The sequence below is a fragment of the Otolemur garnettii genome, unplaced genomic scaffold, assembly GCF_000181295.1.
Source record: "Otolemur garnettii isolate 467f Iridium unplaced genomic scaffold, OtoGar3 scaffold00006, whole genome shotgun sequence".
Classification (NCBI taxonomy): Eukaryota; Metazoa; Chordata; class Mammalia; order Primates; family Galagidae; genus Otolemur; species Otolemur garnettii.
In genome coordinates, this window is record NW_003852401.1 from 22,391,141 (window position 1) to 22,408,773 (window position 17,633).

The 17,633-nt window shown below is 43.1% G+C and overlaps 1 protein-coding gene across 1 annotated transcript in view; it reads right to left on the bottom strand.

Moving 5' to 3' along the window:
- SLC1A1 (solute carrier family 1 member 1) overlaps positions 1-17,633 on the bottom strand; it is a 76,004-nt gene that overhangs the window by 57,854 nt on the left and 517 nt on the right. The gene's annotated exons all lie outside the window — the stretch shown is intronic.

Here is a 17,633-nt window from a genome sequence, read left to right on the forward strand (position 1 = left end):
TGACTTTAAGAGTGACTCAAGTTTTGTGCATATCAATAGCTGCCTGTCCCCTCTACCAGGTGAAGACATAGCTAGAGCACACCACCCATGAACCAGAAAGTGGTCTCTCATCAGACACTGACTGCTCACACCTTGATCCTGGATTTCCCAGACTCCAGGACTGTGAAACATTTCTGCTGTTTATTATAAGCTGTCAGTCTATGACATTTTGTTATAGCAGCTCAAACAGACTAAGACACTTCTCTCAGACTTTAAAATGTTTTCTAAGAAGTTGAATTGATCTCAAACTATGTGGTAGTAACTAAACAACTTCAGTGGTTTGTATAACCCTATGAACTAAATAAAGTTTAACCTATGAGTATTAGCTGCTTTCAGGAAATGCCACAGGAGCACGACAGGTAAAAGGCAAAGATTTTGTTTTCATCACCACCCATACTCATCATCCCTGCTGTGAAAGGCCCAATCCCCATCACTCAGTCTGCCTCCAGTGCGGCTGAACCTGTAATGAGTTCTTAAGTTTGGGGGAACAGTGTAGGATGAGGGAGTGTCTTCAATCTGGCCAATCATCACATTCCTTTAATCCCAAGACCATATTGAAGAATGGGGCCATGACCCAATTAGGGCTGAGTGGGCCTCAGGCTAAGGCCCAGGAATCTGGTTTGAGCTGATAGGGATCAGAACCTTTCTCTTTCCTGCTGGGTGTGGAACTGGGAGCTGTGCTGGCAGCTATCTCTTCAAAAGGGAGACATCTTGCCTGGGAATGGAAACAGCACAGGAGTGCAGAGACTTGAGTAAAGAGAACAAGTCCAGATGATACTGTCTGGACCCCTGAGTCCAGCTGTGCCTAAAGACAGTTTTTATTGCTGGACTCTTATTTAAGCCATAAATTCTCTATGTCACCCCCAACCTTACTTGATTAAGCCTATTTGAACCAGGTTTTCTGTTATAATTAGAAGAATCCTAAATGATAGGTACAGAGACAGAGAAGGTGTCACAGGTATTCTGGGTGCTATCAACCACACCTGACCTCCTGGCAAAGCCCTCTAGATGTGGTGACCAAGGGGATAGGCTTCTGGGAAGGAGCAAGGGCAGGAGAGGGGTCATGTTGGGAGAGAGTGACAAACAGAGTTCATGGGAGCCATTGTTACCTCCCACTTCCCACAGTGCCCATAAGTGGCAGCCACCAGGGTCACCAGCCTCATTGAAATAACTTCTCTGCTGTGTTCATAGACTTTGTATCTTTCCAACACTTCTTATCCATGTCCTGAGAAAACTTTTCAGCATGGCACTGGTCTGGGCCAGTTTTCCCTGGGTTCCCCTTTTGTCCTTCCTTGTCCTGCTCTGTGTGCAGGGGGCTGACCCAGGGTTCCCTGCTCTCTGGCATTGGCTGGGTTTGCCCAAAGAGAAACACTGGCTGCAGGTCCTAAGGGTGGAAAGAGAAGGAGGCTGGAGTCTCTGTCTTTTCCCTGCCTCATCAACCTCTGGCAGTAGCTCTTTCTCTGTGGCCACTTGGGTCCTGTCATTTGGTCCCTGCCTCGGGACTGTGCTAACACTGTTTCCCCCAGCTGCCCACTCAGGCCTATGGGAATTAATGGCCTCCCCTGGCTACTCGTCCCTGGGTGCCTCCCCATCCCTTGCTGCTTCCCTGAATCCTGCCTAACTCTATAAATAGTCCCTTGATTAAATTCTGCTGGGTGAAACCCTTTTGAGTAAGTATGCCATCTGTTTCCTGCCAGGTCCCTAACTGACACAGGCCTGCATGTCCTCACCATCCTCAGTCCCAGCATATCCCATCACAGCAAACTCCCTGCAATTTCTTAAGGATGCTTCGCACTTTTTTTGTTTTCATGTCCTTGTTCACACAAATCCCCCTTCTTGGAATCTCTGCCTAATGAACTCCCACCCACCCCTAAAGCCTAGTTGGCGTGCTCCCTCCTCCAGCAGCTTTCCTAGGCTTCCTCCCCAGTGGAAGGAGTCTCTTCTCTGGACCTCACTAAGCTTCATCGGTGTCTCTATTATCCCCTCTGACAGGCCTCTGTTTCACTCCTCTTCCTCTTCGCCTTGAGCTCCTGAGGCAGAAGCATCCATCTGCTCGTTCCTGTACCCTACCACCCTGGCACTGAGCTTGATGCACTGTGGGAGTTTGATTGATACCTGCTGAGTTGAACTGAACCAAGGATGCATTATGATTGGTCTCTGATGCACGTGCCTAGGAAGCCACTGAGTTTTCTACCCTCATCCAACCTGATTGATAGGCAGGAGAAAGTAGCTGAAGCAGAGTATGGAAACTGGCCCAGCAGAGTATGAATATAAATGCTGCCACATTGTCCCAGGGCCATCCAATCCAGAAGTGTGTCATAAACATGACCTTCCCAATAACTTCTGATTCATGGGAGTGCTCTCTTGTGACAGAGGCTAAGGTGCTATACTCATGAGAAGTTGTGTGCTCACTTCCTATGCCTGGGACTTCCCAGCCTTCTGGGGCCCCCAATTCTGAGGAGCCCTTTAGGTTCAAGCCAGGATGAGAATGGCTGGGAAGTTAGGACCCAGTCAATTAGATTCCCACTGGAATGTAATCTTAAACATCCAGCTGACTCAGAACCCAGCAGATGGGTGAATCTTTCAATCCTAGACCAACCAGACACTTACTCTCCTCCACAGGTGTCTTGTTTGAAACAATCAGTGTGTCAGGCCCACACATGTGTGCAACAGTTATTTCTTGAGATACATTTCTATGACTTGACTTGTGGGTTCTAAAATCTCCCATTTTCTACCTGTGCTTGACTCTCTTTAGTCTATTTCTCTTAAAATGGCCCGTGTCTGATAATTTCATGGGTGATTCTATCAATCAACTTGTTTTATGCATTTCTGTGAAATACTTTCATCTACCTTGTAGTTACAGTCCACTCTCTCCCCTCTTCAAAATATTTGACCTGGGCAAATATTTTGCCTCCGAGTCACTGAGGGAATTACAAGTCCCTTCATCAGACATGTATGTTTGGAGATGCTCTGGAATTCTCTGCTTGAACAACACAACCTATTGCTCAAGTTTAACGGCAGGTCTGAGAGCACTGCTTCTTCACTGTCACTGGTTTCACAAGTCTTACAAACACCTCCTTGGTTTACCACACAATCTTAGGAAGCCTTCTCTCTGTGTGTAAACAAAATCTGACTATCTCTCCTGCAGCGGGTGATAGTGAGGAGCAACTTAAGAGCAGACTGACCTCCTGGAGGAAGAAGGTGGCAGGAGGTCATCCTGGATTTTCTAACCCTGCCGCAAGCCTGGAATCCCCAGTCTGGTAAACGCTGAGCCCTGAATGCAGAATCTAAGTAACTGGGACTTTCCTCAGCCTGTTTCTTACCTCTGCTTACAAAACTCATGTTCCCTTGAACTCTTGTTTTTCATGACTTCTAACCGTGTTGCCTGCCTGCCAACTCTCTGCCCTCCTCTCTTTCCCTACTTCCAGAAGGACCCCAGAAATATTTACTTTTATCTCCAGGTGAGTTAAGAATTGCGTGATATTTGTTAAATTAAAATGAAGATGACCCCCCCACTGTTGAAAGGCTAGGTGAGGAATCTCTGTCTGTGAATACCTCAATGCTTCTCTTAATCCTCACTGGAAGAATAAAGACAGGCCACCTTGTTTGGTTATCATCTGTCCAAGGAAAGAACACTCACATATGGGACATTAAACATGTCACACAACACAAAAAGGGGACCAAATGCCTCTTCATACAAGATGAGAGTAGCACCCAAAAACACAAAGATGACATCTTCTACCAATGCCTTTGAGTAATAGCATTATACCCGAATGCAAACCTTACTATTTTCACCCTTCCTCCTTGTTTTTCTTTCTGGGCAATGAAACAAACATTTATAAGGCTGTTTACAATTTTATAAAGTACCACATGGATCAGCTCATTTGGTAACAGCAATGGATTAGACTTAGGTCCAGAAAAGACTGTAAATGCACCTAAGATGACCACCAGAGACTAACAGATCAAGCATGGTGAGTATAATCTTTTCCTAGCAACACTGCAGGGTTTTGTTTACTCTTGGAATCTTTTATGTTTGTGGAGGTCTTCATCCCCCTTTCTTAGTATTTCACTCATGGACAACAGATGTTCCCTGGGGCACAAGGGGAGGTTCTAAAAAGGGAGACACAGAGAGAGATAATCTGAGCAAAAAGCCACATCTGCCTCCTCCACCCCTTGTAATCCACCCACCCTTTTACTTAGTACACAGGGCCCTGGGCAAGATTCAAGAAGGCTTCACCATCTGGGGGATGAGCACTACAACAAATAACTTCAGGATTCTGGGTCTTAAATATAATAAATCCAGTCTTTTATGGTTACTGACTTGAGGTTAAAAAAGCGACCACACTTGACATAATCATTTCCATTTAAACAAAAGTAGATGTAAACATCTGATTCTTTTCAAAATAAACAAACTAGTTGGAGATTCTTGGGAAATGGCAATATTCAATGCAGGTGTCGAACCAGTTACAGAGGAAACCTGGGCATGTTTCACAGGGCCTGTGGCTTCTGAACTGGCAACAAGATCTTGAACTCTATCACTCCATAAAACTCACAATCCCTTTTTTGCTGAAACCTCAGCAAATTGGCCAGACACAAGGAAGAGAGCCACGAAGAGGAAGCAGAAATGGAACAAGCCTATTAGATCTTCCAGTTGACAATTAACTTTTGTTAATAATAAAAAGTAAAAACCTATCTTCTTATTCTTTAATGACCAAGTCTGGTGTTTACCCAGGCAGTTGCTCAAGGTCTCCTGGAACAGATAGGACAGACAGGCTAATTAATTTCTTATCAGAGAAATAATCTCCAGACAGGAAAAGAAATGGGCAGCATTTGGAGAAGGATGTGAAAGGATAATTCAAGGGAGGAAAACTTACAAATAAATTCACCAAAAGATGTAGGAGTTGCTAAATGCCACATCCGAAAGGCTCTACCACCCAATGCTAATTGGGCTCCAAGCCATAGCCCAACTGTGGGAAACCAGATGGACCTTCCATTTTATCCAGTTAGTGCAAAGAATTATCTGGAGATCAGGCTCATTCTGGTGCTGGTTTATTGAGAAGTCAGATCTTTCTCAGGGTAAAAAGTCACTCACCCATTTGGAAGCTTCAGGGCCATGCTGAGTTCACACTAAAATGGCTTCACAATTATTAATAACATGGCTTTCCTTCCCAATCTAGGAACAAAGTATGTTTGGGATGACTTAGGCTGGGATAAGAGTTTCTCATGGTCTCCATTCAAAAACCCATACAACTTGAGGGGGTAATTAGGGGATCAATGGGATTGGCTCATCAATAAAACCTTCAGTGAATAAGGTTTCATAATCAGCCAAAACAGGTCTTAGGGCATCTCTTCTGAAGCAAATGCAGTGCTAGATGCTGTGATATGCCAGGCCCATGTAAGAAAGCTTCCTTATCCTCAGGAAACTGAGGTTAGATAGGAGTGTGAAAGCAGACACATACATTAATGCTGACCTTGGACATAGAGAGGATAAGGCCTCTGTATGTCCATTATCACCTCTACCTGGACTTGCTCCTTCTGATCTTTAATCCCAGAGTCCTACTATACCTACTTAAGGCCATTCCAACTCCAGCCTTCCATGGACTCTCCCGGTTCCACCTCTCTTCTTTAAAGACCCAGGGCATGTCATGGCTTTCTTGTAGCCCTTACCACACTCAGGCTTATGTTAGTGACATTTGTGTATGCATTACTTCCAACAGACTGAGAGGGCAAAACACACAGTCAACATGTTTTGCTAGTAACATCAGTTCTTATTCAATTTAAATTAAGTTCCTTATTGATGGCCAAATGAAAAGATTTACCCAGCAATGCAAAATACTTTTTATCTTACATGGCATTTCTGTTTGATTAACAGTTGTTGCCTGCAGTATGGTTTTGAGGATTCTAAGGCCACGACAGTAGTAAAGAATGCTGTAATCAATTAATGATGTCTGCCACAGGGCAGGTGTGCTGATGTAAATGCTGATGATTTGTGAATACAAATTAAGGGTTGTGAGCGCACAAGGAAGGGAGATTATCTTTAACTCAGCAGCTAGAAAAGCCTGTATGATAAAAGTGGGAATTAGATTCATCTTCCAGGATGGGCGGGATAACTATGGGTGAAACTTGAGCAAAAGCATGAAGGCAGGGAAACACAGGTTGGGAAAACAACTACTAGATAAATCCCACTAGAATACAAGCTCAAGCAAAAGTTTTCCTTAGAAGATGACTTATGGAAAGACCTAACTAACTATGGAATGCCTCAAGTTAAGACCAGAATAAAGAAGAACTAAGAGACTGAGAAAGGATGGAGCAAGAGCAAGGATAATGGGATTTAGCTACTTTGCAAGAACAAAATCTGTCTGCAAGAATGATTTCAACTACCAATTAGGTGTATCAAGGTTTGTTACGAAGGGAGAAGCCTTGCTCAATGGTTAAAAACCTAAGTTTTGGAATCAGACAGTCCTGGGTACAAACCCCAGTTCTGACTGTGTCCTCAGCCACACATCCTAAGCCTTCTAAGTTTGTTTCCTCATCTGTAAAATGAGAACCCCCCCACCTCCACTAATTGTGCTAAGGGTCAAAAGAGAAATAAATTTGCATAAAAATAATAGTAAGCCCTCAATAAATATCGATATTAGACTTGGTTAGCCACATGAGAGAACTTTTCAAAGGAGAAAAAAATGTGTCTCTGTCTTAATGTTTTATCATTTATCATTTGAAGAATCTTATATGAAACCTATGAAGTGGACAACTGGCTCAGAAAACAATGAAGTCTACGAGATACCCATAGAAATTAAACAAAATCTTTCTATTTTCCAGTAATGGGAGAGGTTCAGAGATTAGGCTTTTTGTAGTTTAGGCATTTCTGGTGATGGTGCATTTCCTTGTTTAATTATTTCCTGATTATAAGTAATTAAATAACTCTTGAACAATAAACAGTGGTAGAAAAATAATTTAATTGTACAATCTCACTTAAGCTCTATCCGATAAGGATTTCCGCCTTGGCTACTGTACTTTTAACCACCTGAGAGTGCTGAATCCAAATAGTTGCTCCAGAGTGGTTATAAGAATAAACATGTGATGCAGCCCCTCTCTGAGGGTGCTTGTGAATCAATGCTCCAGTCCAAAAGGCCTCCACTTCGCTTCACTGTCCAGACCAAACAGAGTCACATGATGCTGGTATCAATATCTAGCATGTGGAGATCTCCTGTGACAACTGTCCTATGTTGGACGCAGTTAGGGCCTCTGAGACTAAAAAGGGTTCTAAGAACAAAGACTTCAGCCTGAGTGCAGAGGGACTGGTGGAGGGTCTTATCTTCTCCATGCTGATTCTGGGTTTTAGTGGAGAATGAGGCGCAGTGTCTCTCCCTGTCTGTCCCGGCTGAGTAGGACCTCCTGCCCAGAGCCTGCACAGCTGGGGCTGGGCCTAGGAGAGGAATAACCCAGGACATACTGTGTGAATCATCTGTGAGCTGGGACAAGGTTCATCCATCCTGGAAAGTACAGGAGTAGTTGCCGGAAAGGAAATCTTCTACCTCTGGTAATGGAATAGGCAGTCAGCAGATACTTTTTAAAGTAAGGTAGTGACATTTCTGGCAAGGAGTGAGTCACCGAAACACTTCCTTTCCATTAACAGAGGTGTTACTGTGGAGTGTACTAATTACAACAGAGCACTCTTTGTTGCAGTTGGGGGCTGTTCCCTCAGCAAGTATAATGAATTAGCTCCTTCTAAATCTATGCGCTGAGCTGAACTATAGCTCTGCAGTGAATTATTGGCTTCAAAATAACTGTCTCCAATACTGTCTTCCATTAGACGTATATTTAGCATTCAAAATAGGAAAGGCCATTTAAAACATCTGCTACTTTAACAGACACTTCTGCAGAAGGGTTTAAACGGGCCACCCTTTGTCATCTCAAATGAATTTTGTCCAAGAGTGCTTAAGTCTCCACAGTGTATGTGACCCCAGATCTCCAGTAACACAGGGGAGATGTGCAGTTCCTCAGGTGGACACAGCTACCTTGGTTCCAGGCCAGTGTGTCCCTGACTCCCTAGAACAGTTATTTTCAGGCTTGGCTTTGTTAAAGGTAATGACAATTTGTCACAAGTAATTAATGTGGAAAGCTTTCGCTTTATAAGCAAGTGCTTAAACACGCGTGCACATGCTTTCTAATAGCTAATTCTGAATCCTACCTGTTTACATCTTGTCTGGTATAACCCAGAGTTTTTACCCACCTGAGCTACTATATGAGCTCAACTACATCCTGAATTAACCTACAAAATTTTTTTTAGAGCTTCGTTTTGAAGCTTCTTTTATTTCCTATGCCCGTTGCTGACCTTTTTTGACAGATGAGTAACTTCGATTCTGTAGTTTTATAGGGGCAAATAAAAGACTATATCTTAAATTATGTAACATCTAACAAGAGATTTAATATTTGTCAACAATTAGCAATTTACATTGAAAGTCTTGGGTAGCGCCTGTTGCACAGGGGGTAGGGCACTGGCCACGTACACTGAGGCTGGTGGGTTCAAACCCGGCCCAGGCCAGCTAAAACAACAATGACAACTGCAACAAAAAATAGCCAGGTGTTATGGCGGGCGCCTGTAGTCCCAGCTACTTGGGAGGCTGAAGCACAAGAATTGCTTAAGCCCAAGAGTTTGAGGTTGCTGTGAGCTACGATGCGACAGCGCGCTACTCAGGGTGACAGCTTGCAACTGTCTCAACCCCCCCCCCAAAACAAAAAACAAGACAAAACAAACAAAAACAACAACAAAAAGAAAGTCTTTCCAATAGGTGACTTTAAAAATGTATATACCAAGCCTGATATTCAAGAGTCTAGTACAGGCGTCCTCAAACTGCCACCCACCTAGGACATTTATCCGGCCCGCTGGGTGTTTTTGCCACCATTGCCTGTCTTGCTAAGCAGCTGACTCGTCCTGGGGCCCACAGTCCAGCCCTCCAATAGTCTGAGGGACAGTGAACTGGTCCTCTGAGGACCCCTGGGCTAGTAAAATCATTTTGTACAGATTAGTTTTTTAGTTTTCTGTTTTGATAATTTTGTTTAAGATTTGATTAGACAGACTTGAGGTATATACCTTGCAGAGAAAAAACAAAAATAGAAACCTTTTCAGTGATGCCCCAAATTTGGTTCTGACTTATTCTCAAAAATGAAAGCACAATTCAAAGCCCAATCTCTTTTCCTAATTTTTCAATATGTGGAACTTGGTCTTCTCTAAGATGCTTAATTAAGCATATATGTGAGGTAGGTAGAAAGGGATAAATACCTCATCTACAGGGTAGACATAAAGTTGTGTGCAATTTAAAGTACATGGAGAGAGAGAGAGAGAGAGAAAGGAGAAAAAGCATATACCTATTTAAGTACCTTCGGGAAGGTATATAATACCTTAGAGATTGATATGTAAGTGTATGTGTGTATGTTTAGTCTCACATAAAGTGACTTAGACAAATGTAACATACTATCAACTCCCAAATTTCTAGAAAATACCATGAAAATCAATAGTAGTGATCAGTATTTTGCTAATCATGCAAGGTCTGACAACTAAGTCCATGAACTCATCCTAGAAAAGGTGCTACCTACCTCACTGCTGAATATCACTATGGTCACCTTTGAAGTACTCACCTTGGGAAGCCATGCACTGATGCCAGGACCTAGTCCACCCTTCAATGTAATTTTGAAACTCATTTTCTGGAATGAGTTTCAAACCTGTTGTCATATTACCCTTGATGTCCTGAATGTCATCAAAAGCCTTCTCTTCAATATTTCCTTTATCTTTGGATAAAGAAAGGAGTCAGTTGGGGCCAGATGAGATGAGCAGAGAGGGTTTTCCAATACATTGCCATGTGAGCTGATGCAGTCATGATACTATGGCTATGAGTTGTTGGCCAAGATTTTCAGCTAAGATTTTTCCTGCTTCTCTTCCTGCTTCTCATAGTCAGCTGATGACCATGATGCACAATTCAATACAATTTTGCAATGTTTTCATCAGTTCTTCTCATTACTGGCAGCCCTAACCTCTCTTCATCAGTGATGGTTTCTCTCCCTTTGGAAAAACATTTAATCCATTTGTATACTACCATTTTATTCATGGCATTATATTCACAAACTGGGACTAACATGTCCCTGATTTCACTTCCACTCTTGCCAAGTTTTACAAGAAATTTAGGAATGTTTGTTTGCTGCTCTAATTCAAGCTCTGACATTTTCATATGGCACACAGAAACATGCAACAATTATAAACATCATTCCACAGACACCACCACATGTGATAACACAACTGTGAGACACTGATGTATGAAGGTTATAAAATCGTACTTTGTTGTTTGTATAGTGCTGCCAACATAAGTGCACAGAGGCAAGTTTGCAGATTTAATTGTCAGACCTTATTTGATAATGACTGCTTTGATGGCCATTCCAGAAAACGAGTTCCAAATTCTTTTGAAAGGTGGACCAGGTGCTGGTGTAGGTGTATTGTTTCTTAAGGGGAGTACTTCAAAGTGACCATAGTGATATTCAGCAATAAGGTATATAGCATTTTTTCTTGGATGAGTTTACATACTTAATTGACAGACCATACGGTATGGAAATGATTGATTTTTTTTTTTTTGAAATGATTGATTTTAAAGATCCAGGAACTAGTCTATTCCTATGATTTTAAAGAAAAGTTTTTAAAGAAACTATTGTTTTATTTTGTGATTTTGGAGTATTCTGTGCTTCACAGATATTTTAAATTAGAGACATATAAAGTCCAAAAACATACATTTATTAGACTTTCTATTACTATCATAATGAACAATCTAATACTGACATAGAACATTATTCTGGTAAATGCCCTAAATAAAATTTACATTATTATTCCTAAGTTACTGACTGATAGTTCAAACAGAAAAGTTGACTCAACAACAAGATCATTTCATTTTCATGCACTGACTCTCCCTTTGCTCACTATAGCAGAGTTTCTCTGGATCCTAGCAATGAACCGAGGAATAACTATACAGTCATACAGCTAAATGTTCTTAAAGCTGGAAGGAACCTCAGAAATTTTCTAACCCATAGTCAATTACTACACAGCCCATATACACTATTTCCTGATCCTGAGAGCTTGGCAGACAGCAGTAATCCATTTCAGAGCTTTGTTTCCAAGTTTCTCAACAGACATATCATACCAGATATCCCACTACCAATAAATGAGAACTGGCACATAAATGAAATCCTCTTTGCTCTCGTAGCTAATCCAACCCCTTTCCTTTCTCATAAGAAACAAAGGGCCAGAGACCATAAGTACCAGATACACTGTTTTTAAAACACAGCTTTTAAGAGTGAGTCTTATGACTTTCATTCATCTCATTTTCCAGGGCCTGCTAGGTATAATAGGAGAGCCCTTAAGGATTCTACAACCTAGAGCTCAGGAAGAAAAGATGTTTGAGATATCTACATAGATTCGTTCTTGACATAGATCAGAGAGCACTGAAGTAGGCAGAGAAGAATTTATGGAGGAAATGGAATTTCATCTAAGTTTTCAGCTCATTTATTCCCTCAACAAACCAGATAATGTCTTACTAACTCTGAATCATAAATGCCCCCAAACTCAACAAATGTATTAAGCCTATCAGATAATATGATGGGCGCTATGGGCACAGAGAGGAGCAACATGAAACTCCTTCCCTCAAAGGCCCATGGGCTGGTGTGAAGGAGGCAGAAAAATCAGAACATAGGGTAATAAAGCCCAAGTAGATACCATTATGCACAGCAGTGGAGGAGCGTAATGGCGACACACAGAACCTTCAGAGCCAGATTTCCAAGGTTTGAATCCCAGCCCTGCCCTTGACCAGGGAGCCTGGACAAATTTAATTCTTTGTGCTTCAGTTTCCTGAAAATACGCTTGATGGAAAGGTCAAATGGGCTACTGCACTTGGAACAGTATTTGACACATGGTCAGTGATATGTAAGTCTTAGATCTTATTACATATGAAACAAGAAGAGGGGGCATTTTGTATAACCTGGGAGAAGCAGAGATGGGGGGATTACCCAGAGAAGGGGTGTTCTACCCAGGTCTTGAAGGATGAGGCAGGTAGGCTGGATGCAGGTGGGGAAAGGTTTTAGATGCCATGCTGAAGAGACCTCTTCCCCTCATCTGAGGGCAGCAGGGAGCCATGGATAGTTTTAAGCTCCAGAGTGATGTTATCTGATCTTCATCTTAGAAAGGTCACTTTGATTGCAATATGAATTCTTTTTTTTTTTTTTACAGTTTTTGGCTGGGGTTGGGTTTGAACCCGCCATCTCTGGCATATGGGGCTGGTGCCCTACTCCTTTGAGCCACAGGTGCTGCCCACAGTCTGAACTCTTAACTGTTCCCCTAGCAGCAGTTTGAATGGTGGTCCCAAAGTGAGTAAATTTTACCTTAAATGGAAAGATGCAATTTTGTCAAGGGTCTTGACAGAAGGATTATCTGGGCAGGCTCTAAATGCCATCACAAAAAGATGGAGCTAGAGGGAGACCACAGACATAATCACAGGAGAAAGGGACATGAAGACAGAGGGAAGTTACAGCAATGTGGCCACAAGCCCAGGAATGCCAGGGCCGCTGCCAGAGCTAGAAGAGTCCAGGGACAGATTTCCCCCCAGAGCTTCCAGAGGGAGTGTGGCCCTGCTGGAATTTGGACTTTTGGCCTCCAGAATTGGGTGAGAACAAATTTCTACTGTGTTAAGCCACCCAGTTTGTGGTAACTTGTGACAGCAGCTACAGGAAACAAATACAACCATTGACCCTTAACAACTCCCCTTCCATCTCAGAAGCTTAAGTCCTGTCACCTGTTCTGGGAAAGCCCTGACCAGGCCCCTCCACCCTATGCTGTCTTCCACTGTCCCGGGCCTCAGTCCAGCTGTTGTCATTCATGGTTCTCTCTCTTCTGCATTTTTGCTTTCAATGAGCCTCCTCTTCAGGTTCAATCGAACTCAAGGCTCCTTAAAAGCAAACCAAAACAAAATAGAAAATGCCTCTTTGGATCTTACACATAACTACCACTTTCTCACAATTCTTTCATAACTATGCACCTCCAAAGAAAGACCCAAAGGTCAGTCCCCTCCTTCCTGTACCCCCAACACAATAGGACACCCTCCCCCTCTGAGTCTCGCTCACCACTTGCTCCAGTTCTTAACTCCTATCACACCCCTTCTCTCCTGTGCGTGCCTCATCTTCCCAGACTCCAAGGTCGGGGTTATCTGGGGCTCTTTCTTTACTCTTTTCCTCTCCATGTTCTCCCCAAACAGCTCCATTCATTCCTAAAGTGCCAATAACCACATGCCCAACATGCTTACTACTCCATCCCACATGGGTCTCCTGAGCACCACACTCACTCATCCAACTGTGTGCTGCTCACTTTTACCTAAGGGTCCTCCAGGCTCCTTGACTCCATGTGACCTCAACGGAATAGGCTGGTGTCCCTGCCTGGACTCCTTATCCTGCTAGAGACAGCTACTACCTTCTTCATCAGACCATCCAGCCCAGCCCTGCCAGGTTAACCAGCTGAACACCCCAAGCAGCTGTCTTTCCCCTTCCACACCACTGACAGCTGCACAGCTGAGGCCCCACCTCCCTTCGCCTGGACCTTGGACCTGAGCCACCCCATTGCTCTGACCCCCTCCTAACTCATCCCACTCCCTCTACTCACCCTCCCTCACCCCTACTCCTTGATGTCTCCCAAACAACCCAGGATGGTCTCCTGCTATCTGTGTGACTTGTTCCTTTCTCTCCTTCCAGTCTTGATGCAATTGTCACCTTCTCAGTATGGCCGTCCTTGTCCCTGTTTCTAAAGCTGCAGTCTCCCACTTCCCAGCCCCCTCCCGCCGGCATTATGTTATTGCCGGGCACTGCAGCCACTGAGCACACTCCCCTGTATTTTACCTCTTCACCGTTTACTGCCTACCTCTCTCCACTTGCACATGAGTCCCAGGAGGACAGGGGGTTTTGTTCACTTCTGCGTGACCTGGCTCTAGAACAGTGCTCAATTCTGCAGAGACATTCCTAAACACCACTGAGCCAAGGCTCTGTGCACGGGAAGGGCTGGGCTGAGATGAGCATGAGCCATCATCACCCGCCCATCCTTGGGGTTTCACAGACAGAACGAGAATGTATATACCAAGACTCAAATTAGCGTGGCCAGATATATACTACTGGGCTCCAAGGCAAAGTCAGGAGGCTAGGCAGGGGTATTACTGAGAATGTGAAAGAATCTTTTCAGACTTGTAAGAAAATAGAATGGGAATCTATAAATGATTGCTTCCCTAGTGCTCCAAAGACGATTTAGAATGAATAAGCTTGCTAGTTCCATGTAAATACCAACACATATTACTAAGCTTGAAATCATAGATTTTTCCAATGACTGAAATAACACTTAACTAGTCTGGAGAAAAAGATCAGGGTTTATGTTGTGAATAGGGCGAGGATACCACAGTGCCTTACCAATATTATCATTACGTGATCATTACTGGGTGACTCTTAATCAGAATGCCGGCAGAATTCTCACATTAGTAACTCTGCTGAGATGGAATTCCCACCTAGAGCACAGAAATTCTTCCTTCAGAATTTAAATATAATATTTAAATTATATAAATTATATTTAAACATTAAGCTTAAGTGAGTTGAAGATTAGACTGTGGGGTACAAAAAAAAATGACAAATTCTTTTCATTTTCCTTTTAAAAACAATGAAAACTACTACAGAGGCTGGTATTGGTTTGGACACAGCACGTCATCAAAACACTTGAGTCACCCTGGACTCTAAATTATAGGCTGGACACTAAGCAGAACAGAAAAAAAAAAAAAAAAAACCACAGCAGGAGAGACTTTATTTCATAAGAAAATACTAATTTTCTCATAATAAAGGTTTTCAGATTTACCTTAAAATAAAATCTATTGAGTACTTACATGCCAGCCACACAACTTGATATCTTCACATTACCTTAATCAATTCTAATAACAAATGAGGTAATGATGAATATCCCCATTTTCCAGATGAAGAAACTGAGGATTACAGAGAATAAGCAATTTGTCTAAACAGTAGTGCCTGAAAGTGCCAGAATCTAGGACTCTCGACCCCAGGCTCTGCTCTTTCTAACACACTGTATAAGCAGGGGGAAAGCCTGCAGGAATTGTAATGGAAGCACTGACAATGTTCCTCATGGTATTTTAGTAAGGGATTCTCCTGTGAAAAACTACATTTCTGCTAACATGCTATATTTTGAAAAATCAGAGGCTTTAAGCTGGCTCTTAAAAATCTTTGCCCCTCATATCAATAACTACAATATCTTAAAGTGTCAAGGCTCCTGAATTATAGCAGGGACCAAACATTTCAATGGCTGTAATCTGAAGATGACATTACTTCAGGGTAGTTAATAAACCTGACGGTTTTTTTTTCTTTACAGGTTCACATGCTAAAAACTCCAGAAGAGAAGCTGCATGTGAGCTCTTGTGATTTTTGTGGATCAGTGGATTTTTGTGGATAAGACAATTATAAAACAAACTCTTCCTATCATGGCCTAATAGGAGCTCATGGAGAGACTTACTGCCACTGTCAAGTAAGTCACTGGAATTTCACAGCTGATTAAAAAAACCCCTGCAGTACTACACAGAGGACTGACTTTCCACTCAGGCCAGTGCAGCTCTGAAGAAAGAGGTAATGTAGAAGGACTCCAGGAAGTGGCTGGTGATGGGCACACTGGGGTGGCCTAGGCTTGAACCAGAAGAATCAGGACTGCCTTGTATTGGGACTGCCCTGAGTTGGGACTTCCCTATGTTGCCATCAGGAAGAGCAACAGTCTAGGAAGACTTTGGTTGGACACTTACAATTTTTTTGATATTTTATTAGGTCTTTTATTTGTTTTTTTGAGACAGTGTCTCATTCTTATTGCCCAGTCTAGAGTGCAGTGATGTCATCATAGCTCACTGCAACCTCAAACTCCTGACCTCAACTGATCTCTTGCCTCAGCCTCCTAAGCAGTTGGGACTACAGGCACATTCCACAATGCCTGGCTAATTTTTCTATTTTTTGTAGAGACAGGGTCTGGTTCTTGCTCAGGCTGCTCTCAAACTCCTGGAGCAACCTCCTACCTTGGCTTCCCAGAGTGCTAGGATTACCAGTCTGAGCCACCTTACAATTTTTAGATGGTAGTTTTCTGGAGAAAAGTACCCAAATTAAGCTCTTGGGGCTCACCCACATTAAAGCTGTAGGAAACTGCCCATCTGAGACCAAAGGTGATATCTAGCAAAACTGGCATGTAATCATTCTTGACCCTGAAGAGGTCTTTATATAGCTAGTACCAAAGGCCAGGGTACAACTGCTCAAAATCTTTTCCAAACCAGCTTCTAGAGAGTATGCTGAGTGTGGTGTGCAACACTTGATTAACAACTGAGTATCTATGGAGAGCCTCAAGGGCAAAAAGGCAGATTCACTCCATTACCAGCAGGAATTGGGAGGGAGACACAAGCCAGTGTGTACAACACCCAAAGTCTTTAAAAAAGACATTGAACAATTAATTCTGGATACTTATCACTAGGAAAAGAAACAAGACTATCTCTTCTCTTTGGCTAAAAGGAAATAAAATTGCTTTTTATAGAGTCTGCTATTTAAATGTGGTGGGGTAGGATAAACTTTCCCTAAATATTTCCAAAGCCCCTGGGCACTTCTTAGGGGAAAGAGTCAACACTTGCTTCTCTCCTTTCCTCCCACAAATGGCCTCTGCTAAGGCAATTCCTGATGTTATTTATTTACCAGAAATTTGACTTTTCTTTGCCCAAGGTCCTGGAGGAGATAGTTTGACCTCAAGGATCCCATTAACTTTCGAAGATGGTTGGAGGGAGGTAGTAATCTGAGGGGGAGAAGGTAACACTAAATATTCTGAGCTTCAGAAGCAGCAGCTGTAGAGGAAGGTGTGAGAGGCTGCCCCCACCTGCCTTTCCAGCAAACCCAGCTGCAGTTTCCAAAGAGGAGGTAGAGCCTGCCAAGAAGCCACTGTTCCCCAGAGTGTGCATCAGCTCTCACCTGCTGGGAGTCCCCACCTGCTGGGAATCCCCACCTGTGTGAGCTCATAGGGAAGGAGACAGATACAGCTCAAACCACAAAGAAGTGCATCCCAGAGCTCAGTTGGGAAAACAGACAACCTTGGCAGAAATTCAGAACCTAAATACGAATAACTCATACCTCTGAGCAATGGCTCAGACATCCACCTAGTCCAGAGATCTGTCAGAGGTGAATCACTTAAAAATACACTCTTGTGTAAAAACAGGCTAGGATGGCTTTAAAATTATTTTTAATAGAAAAACAACGTGGAGAGCAAGGAAGCTGGGGTGAGCGGGTATGAGTTCTGTTAGCTTTCTCCCCCTGTGACCTCCTGCGGGACACAAAGGTACGCCCCTGAATTCAGGCACGAATATGTCAGCTTTTCAGAACCCCGGTGCTGGCGGTTGGCGCTCGCCACTTGGGAAGGCACCTTTCCAGGCAATGCCCAGGGCGAACGGCGGCCACATCTCCAGTCTTTCTCCCCCGGGGCATGGCAATCCCGGAGACGACCAAGGTACTGA